This window comes from Mus musculus, chromosome 2 (genome assembly GCF_000001635.26).
Source record: "Mus musculus strain C57BL/6J chromosome 2, GRCm38.p6 C57BL/6J".
Taxonomy (NCBI): Eukaryota; Metazoa; Chordata; class Mammalia; order Rodentia; family Muridae; genus Mus; species Mus musculus.
In genome coordinates, this window is record NC_000068.7 from 109,141,656 (window position 1) to 109,158,596 (window position 16,941).

The following is a 16,941-nucleotide window of genomic DNA, read 5'->3' on the forward strand; positions in this document are numbered from 1 at the left end:
CTAATTATAAAGTCTCCAACAGAGAAAAAGACAGGTGGCTCTACTATGTATTATTCCAAATATTTAAATATTTAGCTATTTACGTAACTGCAATATTATATAAACAAAATAACACTGATATTATAATAAAATCTCCCAGAAATTAAGAGAGACAGCTATTTCAACTAGATCACAAGGCAAGCATGCTGGATGGTTGAAATGGGAGGGTCACGGTCTACAGTAAGGGACTGGGGGAACATATAGTTCCTATTAGGAAAGTAAAGTAAACTGGATAGTTATAAATGGATGGAAAGCACTGAGACAGGAGGATCGATGGGGAGGGAGAAGAAAGTTAAGTGACCAAATATGGGAAAGACAGCTGAAATTAGGGGCCATTTGAAGAGTTCTATGGAAAGCCTAATAAGTAGAATCTTCCTGAAATATATACATATATGAACGTAATCTAAAGGAAATTGCCAAATAATGGGTTCAGGTAGAGCCTCTACTTTCTATCTCTTGTCATAAAAAGAAGCTTCCAGTATGGGGATCTGGTTAAGCTAATTGAGTTGCTGGCCAGTGGAGTTCCATGGGAATCCTCAAACAATTCAGGCTATTGTCAAGACTTTAGGTTGCTTTCCACAAACTGATGGCAAGGATCAATTAGTGAAGACATCATCTGTACAACCTATTGAGTATGGAGGAGTCAAGAGCCTTCACACCTACATGCTTGCATTTTTGTTACAGGAAGGAACTCTGTACTCTAGCAAAGGAAAAACCAACTCAGCCTCAAACCCTTTGATCCACAATGGTGTTATCTCTGCAAGATATGCTATGGCAATGGTGGTACAAAACTTGTGGGAATAACCAAGCAATATCTGATCAACTGAAGGCCTACTACATCAGATGAAACCCTTATGCAACACTACTTGGGTGACATAGAACCAGAGATTGGATAGCCCAGGGACATATACAGCAGAGGACTGCTTGGTCTGACCTCAGTGAGAGAAGACTCATCTAAAGAACCGAGCAGGTCTTGTAGGGTAGGGGTCGGGGTAGGGGTGGGGACATCCTCTTGGAGATGGGAATAAGGGGAGGAGGAATGGGATAAGGAATAGTTGGAGAGGGATAATAGACTGTAAAAAAAGATTAAAGAATAATAATAAAAAACAGAAAACCTCAGCATTACATGCTTCCAATATACAACAGCAAACGGTGATATTCCTATTCACAAATAAAAGGCTAGGAGTATGTTAAGGAAAGTGCAGACTCAAACTCAGAAAGCATTAACCCAGCTATTTCATGTCTAGTACCTGGGATCTGTAGTAGCACCATCTGGGAATGTTTTTGGGAATCAGTACCCCTCTAGTTCTGACACCTGCATGACACTTAGAGTCCCTATGAGTCAGCTTCATTCTGTGCTTATCACAAGTTTAGCCAACATCCAATGATTCTGGCCCCTTCAGCATTCTGATGTCTCCATTACAACTTATATAGGTGCATGCAGGGGCTTTACAATGCTTTTCCCAAGAGAATCTGACCCTGCCATACATCAGCTAGCTTCATCAGATTTTGAGAACCTGCAGACCAAGCCTTCACGACTGCATAATTCTTGCATTGCTGCATACCTGAAAAACAAACATGCACCAGGGAGATGTTGACAAGTTCTGGCACCCATTCACTATGTAGTCTGTCTCCCTTCTGTCACAGTTGTCGTGACTTTTGCACACTTTGGCTGAGAAACCTGGCAGAAGGGGGAATCCATAGGTGGCTGTTTTAAAAAAGAGAACTTGTTCATCAATATTCTCTACTCGGGCTCTCTCCTTTCAAATCAATTTGTATTTATACAAGTTAGAGCCTTAAGTACTCTCGATCTTAGAATTGCATTTATAATATATTATCTCAGTGAGGAGCCTGAGGCTTCTCTTTAAATATGTGACTTTCTTTACCATTACCTCTGCTTTGAGTGCATCCATTTTAACTGCAAATTTAAATTCACTCACAGTTCGTTTCTAGCAAAATACACCCATTTCATGTTTTTGCTCTTTCTCACTGTATATTTGACTAACTTCATCAAGTAATAACCATGCCACAGGCTGGATGTCCTCCTGTCTTGAACTTTCCTCCAGCAAGCAACTTAGTCCATTATTTTTTATTATAGCTCCATTCAACTTTTCCACAATCAGGGAGAAGACAGCAAGGAGTGACTTCATGTGACTCAAAACAGCCTCTACTCTAGTTCCTAAAACTGATTTTATTCTCTGACTACTTAAGAACACAGTCACCCTGTTGGCCTTTCAGTCAGATTTTTTTTTTTTGCCACTCCCACCAGAGTGCTACTCATTAAGACCTTCTTACAGACTTCTGGGGATATTTCAACCCAAAGCTCAAACTTTTCCCATATTTCCCCTATAAGGCATTTCTAAAGGGTTACAGATGACATGCTCAGTAGCTCAGTAATGGCCTCATCTTCTATGGAAGCTTTCCACTTGACTTTTTACACTATGGAAACAAGATACTTGACAAAAGCAACTTAAACAAGAATTTATTTTTGGTGACAGTGTATATGGTGTATAACTTTATGGAAGGCATCACAGCACAAACGATTCTAGGGGCCTAAGCATAAGCATACACACACAGCGTGCATGACTGTATGTGTGCACATGATATATATGTATACATTTGTTTTCTACTTGTAGCAAGGAAGCAGAGAGACAAGTGTGTTGGTGATCTTTGGTCTTTCCTACACCCTTCCCCTGTGTTTCTTCGGTCCACAGGATGGGGCTACACACACTTGGGGTGGGTCTTCTCTCCTCAATTGATTTTCTATGGAAAATTCTTCACAGATGCACCTAATGGTCTATCTCCTCAGTGACTCTCATTCAAGTCAGGCTGGCAAAGAAGACTAACTATAAAGCGCTGCACCACTCCAATGGCTGGTGATAATTTCTTATCTTAGAACCTCTGAAGCTTAGTGATGACTCATTTTGCACTTAGTACACAATATTTCAGCGAGCTCCTTAAAATTTACATATGTATCCTACTGCTTCTGCTGCTAGTATATAAATCCCTTAAGGTCCTATTGACCATTTCATAAACCACAAATGTATTTATGTAAAGAAACACACAAATATACATATCAGCACTTTAAGCATATGAAAACTATTTTATATGTGTAGCTGTGCACATTCATGTATATACAGGTACACATACATATGCTGGTTTATGTACATATAGGATTATAGAATTGAGTTATAGGATTGAACTTTGGTCCAAGTACTTTACTATTGCTGTAAGAAAATATAATAACTAAGCAATTTACATGAGAGTTTATTTTGTCTCCTGTTCCAGTTGTCTAGATGTCCACAATCGAAGCAAGGGGGAGCTAAATGAGCAGGAAGCTGAGAGATCATATTTCACATGACAAGCAGACAGTGGAACTGGAAATCAATAAGTCACACACTCTCTTAAGTTTTCCTCCAGTAAAAAACTTCCTCCATCTGGGGTCCATGACCTAAGGGTTCTATAGCCTCTCCAAATCTCTCAATCAAGTAGGGACCATGTGTTCAAACACATGATCCTATGGACACTCTCACTCAAACAGCTATAGGCAGCCTTTAGAAAGTCAAGTCAGTATATAAAAATAACATATACATTTAGACATTAAGTGTTTACATATGAAAGAAAGACTTATAGTGGAAGTCCACCTTTCCAATGAAAAGATGACAAAAGCGCTCAAAATTATAGCTCATGGCATATGGGATTTGAATTTTTAAATCAATATGCATATTTTATTCTATTCTGTGTCTACATTCTTATTTTAAAAACCATTTAATTTATTACCAGGAATGGGGTACATCCCTGTAATAATAGAACTAGGGGATGTGAGGCTGGAAATAAGATTGTCATTAATTCAAGATGAGCATAAGTTATGTAGTGAATCTGAGTGCAGCCAGGCTACACTTTGAGACTGACTGATTCATTCTCTCTCTTTCTAACCCTCCTCCCTAAACAAAAAATACAAAGTGATTATTTGTTACCAAATCAGGTACTCCAAAAAGAGATACCACACCTTTCCTGAAGTTTTAATACCATGGCAATGTTTTTCTAAACTGCTGGTAGCACCACAGCTATGCATCCAGAGAATAAGAAAGCATACGAGTCATTCCTTGTGTTGGTGGTTCTCATTAGCTCCAAAACTAAGTGTGGGTACTAAAATATATAAAAAGATTATCACAAATACTTAATGGCTTTGATCTAATGAAATGAAAATGCAGGTCTTCTGACCTCTTGAATAAAGTTTTTTAAAACTTAAAATAGGCAATTTGAGTTCTACTAGGATTCTTATTTATTTTTAAAGTTCAGTGGGAGTAGAACAAATTCATTCCTTTGAAAATGCAAATTAAATTATCTAGATGTGTTTCTGAAAAAAAAATGTTTTAGCCATACTATTTTGCAATGTCATCTCTAAGAAGGAGGTTCCCATAAATTATAGTTGCTGAATATTAGTCCCATGACTATTATACATCTTTCCTAATATTAACAGAATATGTAAATAGATATGAAAATCAAATAATCTCTCAAATCACCTATGAATTTATATCAGAATTAAATTATTACACAAAGGATGGTTCCAGTTATTAGTGCATGCAAATACAGTTTTCAGAATCTGACATTTTGGTGGTGGTGGTGGTGGTGGTTGGGGGCATTAAGCTTATGTTAACCATTATTGTACAGCCTATAAACCAGTTCCTAGATTACTAACATTCAATGTTGTGGGAGTCAAAATGAGAATGGCCTCCAGAGGCTTCTATGTTTGAATACTTGGTTCTAGGTTGACAGAACTGTTTGGGAAAGGCTATGAGATGTGGCCGTGATGGAGGAGGAGTGCTGCTGGGGTGAGCTTTGAGATTTCCAATGATTTGTGATATTCTTGTATCTACCTTTACTTCACATTTTAAAGTAAATGTGAGCTCTTGGATGTTTTTGCTGTCATAGCCAAGCCTTTTGTTAGCCAATATGGACTCTAGCACTCTGAAATTTTATGCCCAAATTAAACACTTTATTCTATTAAGTTGCCTGGATAATGGTATTTTATTGCATCAGTAGAAAAGTAACTAAGAAAAGAGTTAAATGGAGTAATGAGCCTGTTTTTATTATATAAAGACTACCAACTATTAGTAAAGCAGATATATTCTCTACCAATAAAGAAGTGGTATTTGACATATAAAACAATTATTCAGAAGTCTGAAGGCTGTGAGTCTAGATTTATACAAGCTGAACAAGTGATTAGTTACAAAGGTTTAGTCAATTGTATACATTTCTTTTAATTCAAGTTCTATATTACATTGCAAATAGCCTGGTGATAATACTGAAAATATAAAAAGAGTTGCATTACTGGGTTTGGCAGTGCTACAAGCACCTAATCCCCCCCCCCAAAACAAAACAAAACAAACAAAACACCCACTAACAAACAAACAAACAAAAAACTGGATATAATAGGACATCATTTGGAGGCAGAGACAGTCAGATCTCTGTGAGTTTGAGGCCAGCCTGGTCTACAGAGTTAGACAAGGACAGCTAGAGCTACAAAGTGAGACCCTGTTTCACCCCCACTCCAAAAAATGAAAACTAAAAATAAAATATGACATTGGCCTTCATGGTTTGGTTTACATCACTGAGAATGATTATTACCAGAGCCACCTATTTACCTACAAATTTCCTAATTTACTTTTCTTAACTGCTGCATAATAGCACATTGTATAAATGCACCACATTTTAATTATCTGTTTATCCACTGACAGGCATTATGTTGTTTCCATCTGGCTACTGTGAATAGAGTATCAATGAATATGGATGACTTTGTATCTCCATAGCAGGATATAGAGGCCTTTGGGTATTGCCCAAGAGTGGCATAGCTGGATCACATGTTAGATCTGCATTTAGATTTGTACATGTATCTTTGAGTCTCTAGGTGTTTCATTTAGAATACACACAGGGGTCAGGAAATTACTTAGGGACCTTGGGAAGATTTTTCAGTGGAGGGTATCCAGAACACACTGGTGTAAATGTTTAGAAAGGAACAATGGAACAGGAAGGATTAAATTGAGATGTGGGTAAAAAGCAGGGTAGAGGATGGAATATGGGAGTGATTAATACTAAAGACTATTTGGAAATGTCATATGAAAATATCTATTCTAGAAGCGCGTGCACACACACACACACACACACACACACACACACACACACACACACGGTTAAAATTGAACAATACCCCTACTAGACAACAAACTACCTAACCAAAAGCCCACATTCCCAAATGAGTAACTTGTTTTGAAGTCATTGGCCAACAAAGTCCCATAGACTCTCAATTATTTATTGGTGATGCTTGCCCCCAACTTCATGAGAAAAACCCTACTGCTAATGGCACCACATACTTGAGCAGAGAAACCAAACTGGAACTGATGAGGAAGCTAAACCTCTAGTACATAACCTTCACAGTGCTGAAAGGTGGTGTGCATAGTACTGGAGGAGAAATTGCAATGATCAGTTGAATCCAGATATGCACCCTACACATTACAGCCGTGACTTGCCTGGCAAAACAGGCCCACTGATGCAAGGGTGACACAAATGTCATCAGAGTAACCAACTATTTTCTGATTGTATTTAATAAATCATTTCCACGTGATCAAAAAACCAACCTGGCACCATTACTGCCCTGGGAATCTATGGTTAGACCAGCCATAGGCCATAAGAGTGTCAGTGACCATCCCGTGAGAAAGTGAGCCCTTCACAATCTCCCTAACAGGTCAAATGGCCTTGTACTAAGAGCTGGTTATCACCCCCCTTCCTTCCTATTCCTTTCTTGGCACCTGAGGCTGTAAAAGCTGAATTATAGTCCCCTCTTCTCTATCTCTTCCTGAGTTCACATGCCATCCAAGGACATGAGTTACGCCTGAGCCCAGCCTGACCCCCAAGGCTGTCAAGGAGGATCGATGTTCCAGAGATAAGATCCAGAGTGCCCGCTGCCTGGCGCCTGACTTCGGCCCCCATGTCAGCAGATGCCCACTTCTTTGTTCTTTGTATAATTCTCCCTTGACCCCTCCCATATTCCCCGCGATGTATGCTTTATAAGGAAAGCACCTCAGCTTAATAAACGAGACCTTGATAGGTTCAATCTACTTGGTCCTCCTACTCTTCTTTCTTTTACTCCCATTTCCTTCCAGGTTCGCGGTCCCCCTCGCACCCACGAATAACTGAATCCCGCGGGACAGGATATAAGAGAAAACATATACGTATTATTTTGTAAAATAAAGATAGTATTAATCTAATTTTAATGACTTACCGTTGTGCCTATACATGAATACACCTACCAATCTTCATCAGAGAAGCTTCTACTTTTAAGAGATGGTTATTAACACAGAAACCAAGGCACAAAAAATTAGAGACTGTAGAATGCTCAGGCCTAAATGGGACATATGAACTCTACTAAGTCCTCCTCTGCTTCCATGCTTGAGGACATTGCGGAAGAGAGGAATGGAAAGCATTCACGAGCCAGGAAACTGTCTTTTAGACACAAGGATGCACATATGAACTCAGGGCAGACGTGCACAGGACATATGCAGGCCAAATCCCGGCCATCATGGAGACGGGAGCTGGGCACAGAAAGTCACCCCTAATCATAGTGCCATTAGCAATTGGTAGCTGCTGGGAGAGGGAAATTCAGCCTGACCACCTTCAGTGGAAAGCCACACATCAAAAGATATTTGAGGGGCAAAAATTGGTCATAATGGTTAAAAAAGTACAATGTCTGGTAAATGGAGAAGGTTGGATGGATCTGAGAAAAGCAGCAGGGCATGAATATGACCAAAACAAATTGCAGGAAAGTTTTAAAGAATAAATGAAAAGGAAAAAAAAGAAACCACAAAAGACTAGGATTTATCAAGGACCAAAGTTACTTTCAGGAAATCTAATAGGAATGTTCCATTGATCCTAAAAATAGATTTAATAGTTCAAAAATAAAAGACCTGACCACCTATACTTGTAGATTTATATTTTCAGTCTTCTATACCTGTATAAATGGTTTTCAGATGCTTAATAAAATCAGCAAATCAGCTGCAGACTTTCTGAACACTTCTGCAGCATATCTCAACTAATGCTAGATGCTAAGGTAACAAAGTAAGACACAGTGAAAAACTCACAGTGAGTAACACTCTACTCAAGCCTCTGATTCATAGATATTCTTACTGTGATAACCACATTTTAATTTTATCACAACATTCTATAAACAGTTTATAATTATATACATTTTAAAAGCAACTTAGAATTTTATATTTTATATAAACATTTTTATCCTCCCATTACTATTAGAGCAACTGAAACTAAAAAAAAATAATAATAATAATTTTGTTTGAAGGAGAGCAGCTAGCAGATCCAAAGGAAAGATAATGAGTCTGCAATGGATATTTGATAAGTGAATACAATCCTGCTCAAGATCACACAGGTAGAAGAAATAAGACTAAGAATTAAACTTAGGTAAAATTAATTGAGTAATACACCTTTCTTTTTCTTTTGTTTTGGAAAGGAGGAAGAGCATGATAGGGCCAAGTCTGTTCTAGTATCTACTCAGGAAACAGAGCAAAGTAAAGAGTAAAGGAATTACAGAGATCTCACATCTGTGCTGTTCATGAGGATGGTTAGGTCACTGGCAGAGATTATGACTCAGCAATCATCTCCTGACCATAGGCCGTATTGTATGCTTAAGAGCAGGAATAATCAAAGTTGACAGGATTGCTTACTGGGTATAGCAGTTGCCATCAAACTTATAAGCTGAGCTTGATCCTGGGTCTCAGATGGTAGATGGAGAAAGATGGAACTGCCCAGATTGTAGCACCCACTGTCACATGCAAATGAATATAACAAAAAAATAGAAATAATTCAAATATTAATCTGGAATTAAATGTACTAGCTTAATGTCACATTGGCTTTAATAACTTCCGTAAAGAGATCACATTTGTGACCTTTTAAGGAACATAACAAAACCTGAGACTTGGATTATAAAATTATTAGGTTAAGCCATTCAATTATTCCTGTCATTTATTTCAATACCTTTGGTTATTTCTTTCTCACTCACATGAGCTTGACAAAATACTTAAATGGTATTTTCAGGATCTTGGATCTCTAAGTTAGGTGTCACAATATCCAGAAATTCGATGGAAGGATGTAAACCTGATTTTATATCTGAATTAATAATGTCACACTCACAGAGTTACTAAGAATCTATGGGGACTTTAAAACTAATGGTAGAAAAATAATACTAACAAACATCGCAGCACTGTTCGGCTAATCAGCATCTATATCCAAAATAACATCCAATAATATTATCACCCAAGTCTCTTTTGTAAAATATTAATAAGGCTTGAAATAATGCAATTGTAATTGTTTTATATTAAAAATATAATACATGACTATTTAGAAAGAATGTTTCGATGTGTATAATTTCAATATATAGATATATACTTAGGAATGTTATACGTATGCATATATAAAATATAATTTTGTAGTATATATAAATTCCTTCGTTCTCAGAAGGAGAAAAACCTAATTGGTCAAAATCAGTCATAAAATTTTAACCATGCTCCTGCAAAAAACAGCAGTGCCAAAGAGTAATGCATTGCTAATGGTTTCCAGTAGAATAAATAGCTCCTCTGACGTCAAAACTTTGTTACACTCCAATAACTGGCTCACTTGAAATTTCAGTACAGCAAGTTACATGTCAGTTTTAAATAAAGTTATAAAAATAGAAAGGCTGGTGAACCATATTGTCACTATGCAACCTGATACAATAAGATTTATGTCCAATAAAACATTTAAAAAGGTGATAGATTATACCAAAATAGTTTCTGGTGATTTAAGATGCCCAGAGTCTCAAATTTGAAATAATAAAATACTATATTTTACTCTGTTTTTTTCTGAACTGATAGGCAAGTTATCCAATGCTGATATTATATTGATAGAAATATTCATACACACCAAATATGAAGCAATTATTAATATCATATTATAATAGTAATAATATTCTAATTTGGTACATGAAATGATGGGAAATCTCTACAGAATTAAAAAGATAGGCTGCTATATAAGTGTCTTTCAATATGGCTCATGCTGAAATATATAGAGCAATTTATGATTAAAGTAGCAACTGTACTTAAACTAGACTTCAAACTATTGCTTGAAAAGCCTTGAAAGATCTGTTTCAGTCACAAGTTATAATCCATACTGAAAAAAATCAGGATCTATAATCTGTTTCATGATAAAGGGATGCAATGACATCTTTAGATTCAGCTACCCACTAACTAAACAATGCACAATTAAGACAAAAATCTCTCCATGCCAGTTTGTGGTGTGAACTGGATAGAATATACCTTAATGAAGGAGAGAGGAGAAAAAAAAAACCCTCGGCAATAATACTTATTTGAATAATGTCAAAAGATGATAAAATTATCAATAAACCAATTTCTATATAAAAATAAATCACAGTATTATAAAGTATTTTTAACATTTCTATACAAATATTTACACAGAAAAATTAATTCTTATGTGTATATATATATGTGTGTGTGTGTGTGTGTGCTTGTGTGTGTGTGTTTTAACCATAAAATAACACATAAATCTAAGCATACAGAGACACTGCTCTGTTTCTTAGTGATTTCACACTTTTTGTTTCAAGGAAGATGAGGGCAGGAGTTTCACCACACAGACTATTTTCTCAACTCTCCAGAAAGTATATGCAGCCTTCTTAGACTATCTGTATGACTCCTAGCTCTTTGATGAACATTCATAGACTCAAATTAAATGAAATATATGCATAAAGTTTCCAAGACAGTGAATACAGCTCTCCATGTGCTAGGGAAGGCTACTAAGAGTTATCAGGAAATAAAGACTGTGGAGTTGAAGTGCTAATAGGGTTGAGCCTAGGTGTGCATTATACATTAGTAAATTATGTAGTTCAATGGATGAGATATAATATCAGAAACGCAAGATAGTGCTACACAGAGTAGATTAAGATCAAAGCTGTCATGTTAACAAGGTGGAGGGCAGGTGGTAGGATAAGCTGAGAATGGGATGCTTAAACAGGGTTTAGAGTATGCCCAGATTTTATATCTGTCTGTCTGTCTGTCTGCCTGCCTGCCTACCTACCTATGAATGTATCTATAATGTAGCTGAGTTTTTTGTTAACATAGGTTTCTTTATGGCACTTGCACCCACATGTGCTGCTGTATTTTACTCTTATTCCTTCCTGTTCACCTGTGGCTGCCTCCATCTTCCTTACCACCCTTTTGGTCCCTTTTCTTCCTCTTCTGTATCCTTCTCTTAGCTTTACTATCATGTTTATTTAACTACTTCTTGTTCCCTATTCTGCATCCATTTAGGTCTGTTCCTCTCATCTCATTGTTCCCTTTGTTCTTTCATGTCAGAAATAACAAAGAAGCCACAACAAAGTGATCAAGAGGCAGAGAAAAAAAATGAAGAAGTTAGGTTTGGTTGGGCCTTGGAAGCCACAGTAAACATTTTATTTTCTATAAGAGTGTAATCATTACAGTTTTTAGCAAATGGTATTATCTAACATAGCCTAGAAGGATCATTTTGGGGCTGTCAAGTTCCAAGTCTATTAGAAGACAGGAAGACTAGGTAGAAAGCATTCCAAGAGAACAATGGTAGCTGTTCAAGCAAGATGGATTACAAGCTGCTACTCTCTGACACAGGGAAAAAAAGAATCAGAATAACCAGGCATAGACTGTTCCAAATACACAAGGACTGGATGAGTTTTACCTGTAACAAAGATAGGGACAGGAAAACAGGGGGCTATGCAGGGCAAACAACTGGTCAGCATGCCACCAGCTGCAGCATTCTGTATGGGGAGAAAGGACAGAAGCCTCTTTCAAAAGCCCAGGCACCCTGGCAGAGAGACAGACGGCCCTGCCCACAAGATTAGCCAACAGTTTTCCCACGCACTGCATAGAGCCGAGGGACTGGCAACAGCATTGGAGAATTATTATTCTATTAATCTCTTATGCTCGAAGTCCTTGGAAGGCACTGGACTGATGTTTGAAACTAAGTTACTCTAGATGCCATGTGAGGCAGTAGTGGAGAGCAGGTAAGCAGGAAGCCAGCAACATGCTAACTTTAGGCAGCAAGAGAAGCAGAAGAGAATGTGCTTAGCAGACCTGCCCCGAGTGGCATGGAGCAGACCTGACCATTCAAGGACAAATGCTGATAATCGTAGCCCCATGCCTGTGGTCAGAGGGTAGCTGGACTTGCAAAGTCACTAATCTGTCATATGGTTCATTGCCAGCAGCATTAACTTTGAATTATGTTAGAGCAAACTCCTCACTCTCCCAGCATATGCCACTGAGTGACACAAAGCACAGAGAGAGTAGAACTCCACCACAGACTTCAGTGCTCTGACTGCTGACAAACTTTGGCCTGAATGGTAGCCTCTCCAGAGGAGACAATCTAAGTGCTCTCTTGATACAGGAGAGAATCTGAATGGCTAAAGGGTGCTAAAGAGAGTGGTGGCCAGCAAAGGCTCCTAATATGCTAAGAATGCTCATCCTTTGCTATTGTGATGCTGTGTTGTCATCTATGAAGCTCATGTAGCCCAACAGGACAATTCACTGGCAAAACAAAGGAAGAAACAAAGTAATAAAGATAAAACCTGAACTCACATGATTCTAACTTTAAATTTTTGTTTTGAACAGAATTCACTAATACATAAACCATATATACCTCATGTGTTATAGGCTGGACATACTTTCAGTATCTAGAAAAAGGGCAGCCTTGTCAGATCTTGGCCCTTGACACATCTAGCAACAACACTAGTTCAAACATTAAGAAATTCACACCAAGTATAGCTTCGGCTGAATAACCTGCCCACTTTTTCTTTTTTAATAATTCAGTTTGATTTTTTCAAATTTTTGAGTCTAGTGAAACAAATATTACTCGAAAGATTTTCATATGAGATGTAAAATTATATTACAGATTCATAGTAATGAAAACCATGATGCTGGCACAAAGATAGACATATAGATAGAACAGAACAGAACACCCAAACATGAGTACATGTAACTATAGTCATCTGATATTTGATAAAGATGCCAAAAACATACACTGGAGAAAAGACAGTATCTATAACAAATGGTGGCATGAAAACTGGATGTCTATCTGTAAAAGTATGAAGTTAGGCATGTATCTGTCACATAAATTAACTTCAAAAGGATCCGAGTGTCAATCTAAAATTGCCTCATAAAGCATAGGTAGTATCCTAAAAGACATAGGTGCAAGGGACAACTTTCTGGATAGGATTTCATTTGTTCAAGAATTAGTCAAATAGTATCTAATGAATAAAAAGCTTTTCTACACCAAAGGAGACAATCAAGTGAAATGGAATAAGACCACAATGTAGAAGAAAATATTTTCTAACTATACATCTGACAGAGGATTAATATCCAGACTATATATAGAACTATACCATTGCTCGTGGGAGTGCAAATTTTTACAGCCACTTTGGAAATCAACGTGGTAGTTTCTTAGAAAATAGAGAATAGTTATACTCCAAGACCAAGCTATAGACTCTTAGGCAAATACCCAAAAGATGACCCACTATAACACAAGGTCACATTCTCAACTATGTTCATAGCAGCTTTATTTGTAAAATCCAGAAACTGAAAACAATCTAGATGTCCCTCACCTGAAGAATGGATAGAGAAAATGTGATACATTTATACAATGAAACACTATTTAGCTACTAAAAACAAAGCCATCATGAAATGTGCAGGCAAATGGATAGAACTAGAAACGATCATTCTAAGTGAGCTAACACAGACCTAGACAGACATGCATGGTATGTTCTCACTTCTAAGTGATTATCCTGTTCTAAGTACAGGATAATCATGCTACAGTGCACAGACCTAAAGAAACTGGGAAATAAGGAAGTCCCAAGGGAGGATGCATGAATCTCACTCAGAGTGGGAAATAAAATAGTCATCCAAGGTGGATGAAGGGAAAAAACTGGGTGAGAGAGGGTGTGAGGAGAACAGGGACGGGTGTCAGGTGTGGGGGAGAGAGGGTAGGAGACAGCTGGGAAAGTGTGGACATTCCTGGGAGCATCTCTGGGACTAGCTGGAGACCTGGAACAGGGGAGACTCCCAGGAGTCTATGAGAGTGACCCTAGCTAAGACTTCTAGCAGCTTGGGATATAGAGACTAAAGTGAGCCGGGCTTGGTGGCAAACACCTTCTCGGGAGACAGAGGCAGGCGGATTTCTGAGTTCGAGGCCAGCCTGGTCTACAGAGTGAGTTCCAGGACAGCCAGAACTATACAGAGAAACTCTGTCTCGAAAAACAAACAAACAAACAAACAAACAAACAAAATGAGAGAGAGAGAGAGAGAGAGAGAGAGAGAGAGAGAGAGAGAGAGAGAGAGAGAGAGAGAGAATGACTAAGTGGATACCTCCAGTCACCAGGCAAGATTTCCAGTGGAGGGAGGCAGACATCAACTGACCCACAAAACCTTCAGCCCAGAATTTGTCCTCTCTACAAGATGTGCAGGGATAAAGATGGAGCAGAGCTTAAGGGAACAGCCAACCAACAACTGTCTCAACTTAAGACACATGCCATGGGAGAGAGCCAAGTCCTGACACTATTAATAACACTCGCCTATACTTGCAGAAAGAAGCCTAGCATAACTGTTTCCTGAGAGGTTTCACTCAGAAGCTTATGTAAAAAAATGTGGAGACCCATAGCCAAACATCATGTGGAACTTGGGGAATCTTGTGGAAGATTGGGGGATAGGATTGAGGGAGCTGTGGAGTGAAAGCACACTATAAGAAGACCTATGGAGTCAACTAATCTGGGCCCACAGGGGCTCATAGAGACTGTACTGCCAACCAAGGAGCACAGAGGGGCTGGACCTAGGCTCCTTAAACATTTATAGCAGGTGCACTGCTTGATCTTACGTGGGTCCCCTAACAATTTGAACACGAGCTGTCTCTGACTCTGTTGCCTGCCACTGTATACCTTTCCCCTACCTGGACTGCTTTGTTAGGCCTCAGTGGGAGAGGATGTGCCTAGTCCTACTGCAACTTAATATGCCAGGGTAAGGTGGTACCCAAGGTGGGCTTCCCCATCTCTTAAGAGGAAGGGAAAGAATAATAGGGAGCAGAGCATATAAGGGTGGGACTTGGAGGACAGTAAGGCGGGGGGGCTTGTGATCTGGATGGAAAGTAAATGAATAAATAAATGAATGAATGAAAAAGACCCTCAAAATATAAAGAGCTGAGAAAACAATTTAAAAACTGGGTATGAACCTGAACAAATAGTTCTCAAAAGAAGAAATAAAAATAGCTCAGAAGAGACTGCCCTCTGGCCTCCTGAGTTCCAGAGGGCTGGACTGGTGGGTTAGAGTTCTTGGTGAGAGAGAGAACAGAGAAAAGGGAAAGTAGTAGCAAGCTGCCAGGCCTTCCTGTGATGGAGTACATTTCCCTGCTATCCTCTGGTTCCAGAGGCTCTCCAGGAAGCCTTGGAAGCTGTATTTCAACAGTGCAGAGAGAACTTCGCAACTATTTAACAAGAAAGGTTGGAAAACATCAGCAAATAGAAGTTTGGAAAGCCTATTTCTCCCAGGTACCAGATGGCTAAAAGTTTTCTGCTGTCACAAAGAGACCAAACAATAGAGAAGGGTCTATACTGCCAGAGGGGACTCCTGAATCCATGACACTGGAAGCTTTGTATGGCACTGTCAGCACACCTGTCATTCTCTCGTAACTTGCAATGTGGATGACTATTCTCTAGGGAGAGGAAGAAAGCTCTGTACTTCATTACCTGTATGGTCAATCTGGAGCTGAATAATCAGAGGTGATTAATAAAAGATCAGCACCATTGACGTGCAAATTCTATGTTTTATCTGGACAATAGGAGAGTATTTCCTCGTGCCACAGAAACTGATCAAATAGAGAACATATAAACTGGAAGCTGAACTTAGCAATCTGTAAGTATCATCCACGTACAGTTGGCTTTGGAGGCATAGAAGATGAAATTGGAGCGGTCATAAGACAAACTGAAGTCTAGCACTGGATGTCTGGAATGAAGTTCCTGTGGAGGCCAAGAAATGCCACTGGTGAAGGGGCAGCTTCAGTTACAGAAGAGACCCTAGAATATTGGAGATATCAAGATCATAAGGCACATATTAAGAGCTTGTAGTAAAGATGTGGAGTGGATCGGTCCTAAACATAAGCATAAAGCTGTGTGTTCTCTGGAAGGCAAAATTGGATACCATACTTAAACAACGTTTTATACAATAAAACATAATTTTGGTTCCTTATTTTTTAGTATTATAAAATAATTATTAACTTTTTTATCATAAAAATCTTTCATAAAAATGTCAAAGAATTATCCTTTAAAATAGTAAAAATCATTAGCCATTAATGAGATACAATTTAAAATGATTTTGAGAGCTCACCTTACCCCGCCCAGTAAGAATCACTAAGATTAAGTGATGACCAATGATGGTGAGGATGTGGTAAATGGATATGCATTCACTGCTGGTGGGACTGCGAACTGGTGCAAGGATTATGGAAATAAGCATGGGGAATCCTCAAAGAGCTGAGGGCAAATCTATTACTACCAAATGTAATACCATTCCTTGGTTTGTCCCCTAAGGATTCAACATTCAACTCCAGTGATACTGGCTTTCACAAGTTCATTGCCATTCTACTCACAATACATGGGGGATGGAAGCAGACTAGATGTCTATCATTAATGAATGGATAATGAAAATGAGCTATGGATGCACAATGGAATTCTATTATGCTCTGAAGAAAAAAAAAACTTAAACTCTGCAGGCAAATGGGTACAAACAGAAAATATTACATACTCAGTGAGTCAACCCAAGATATAGAAAGTCAAAC

General features: G+C 38.4%; 1 protein-coding gene across 4 annotated transcripts in view; it reads right to left on the reverse strand.

Moving 5' to 3' along the window:
* Mettl15 (methyltransferase like 15) overlaps positions 1-16,941 on the reverse strand; it is a 189,034-nt gene that overhangs the window by 49,359 nt on the left and 122,734 nt on the right. The window contains exon 1 of one of the 4 annotated variants that reach the window (XM_011239840.2): positions 8,775-8,866. The exons of the other annotated variants lie outside the window; for them this stretch is intronic. The gene's annotated coding sequence lies outside the window, so the exon portion shown is untranslated. Of the gene's footprint in view, positions 1-8,774; positions 8,867-16,941 lie in introns of those variants that run through there. 4 annotated transcript variants of the gene reach the window in all.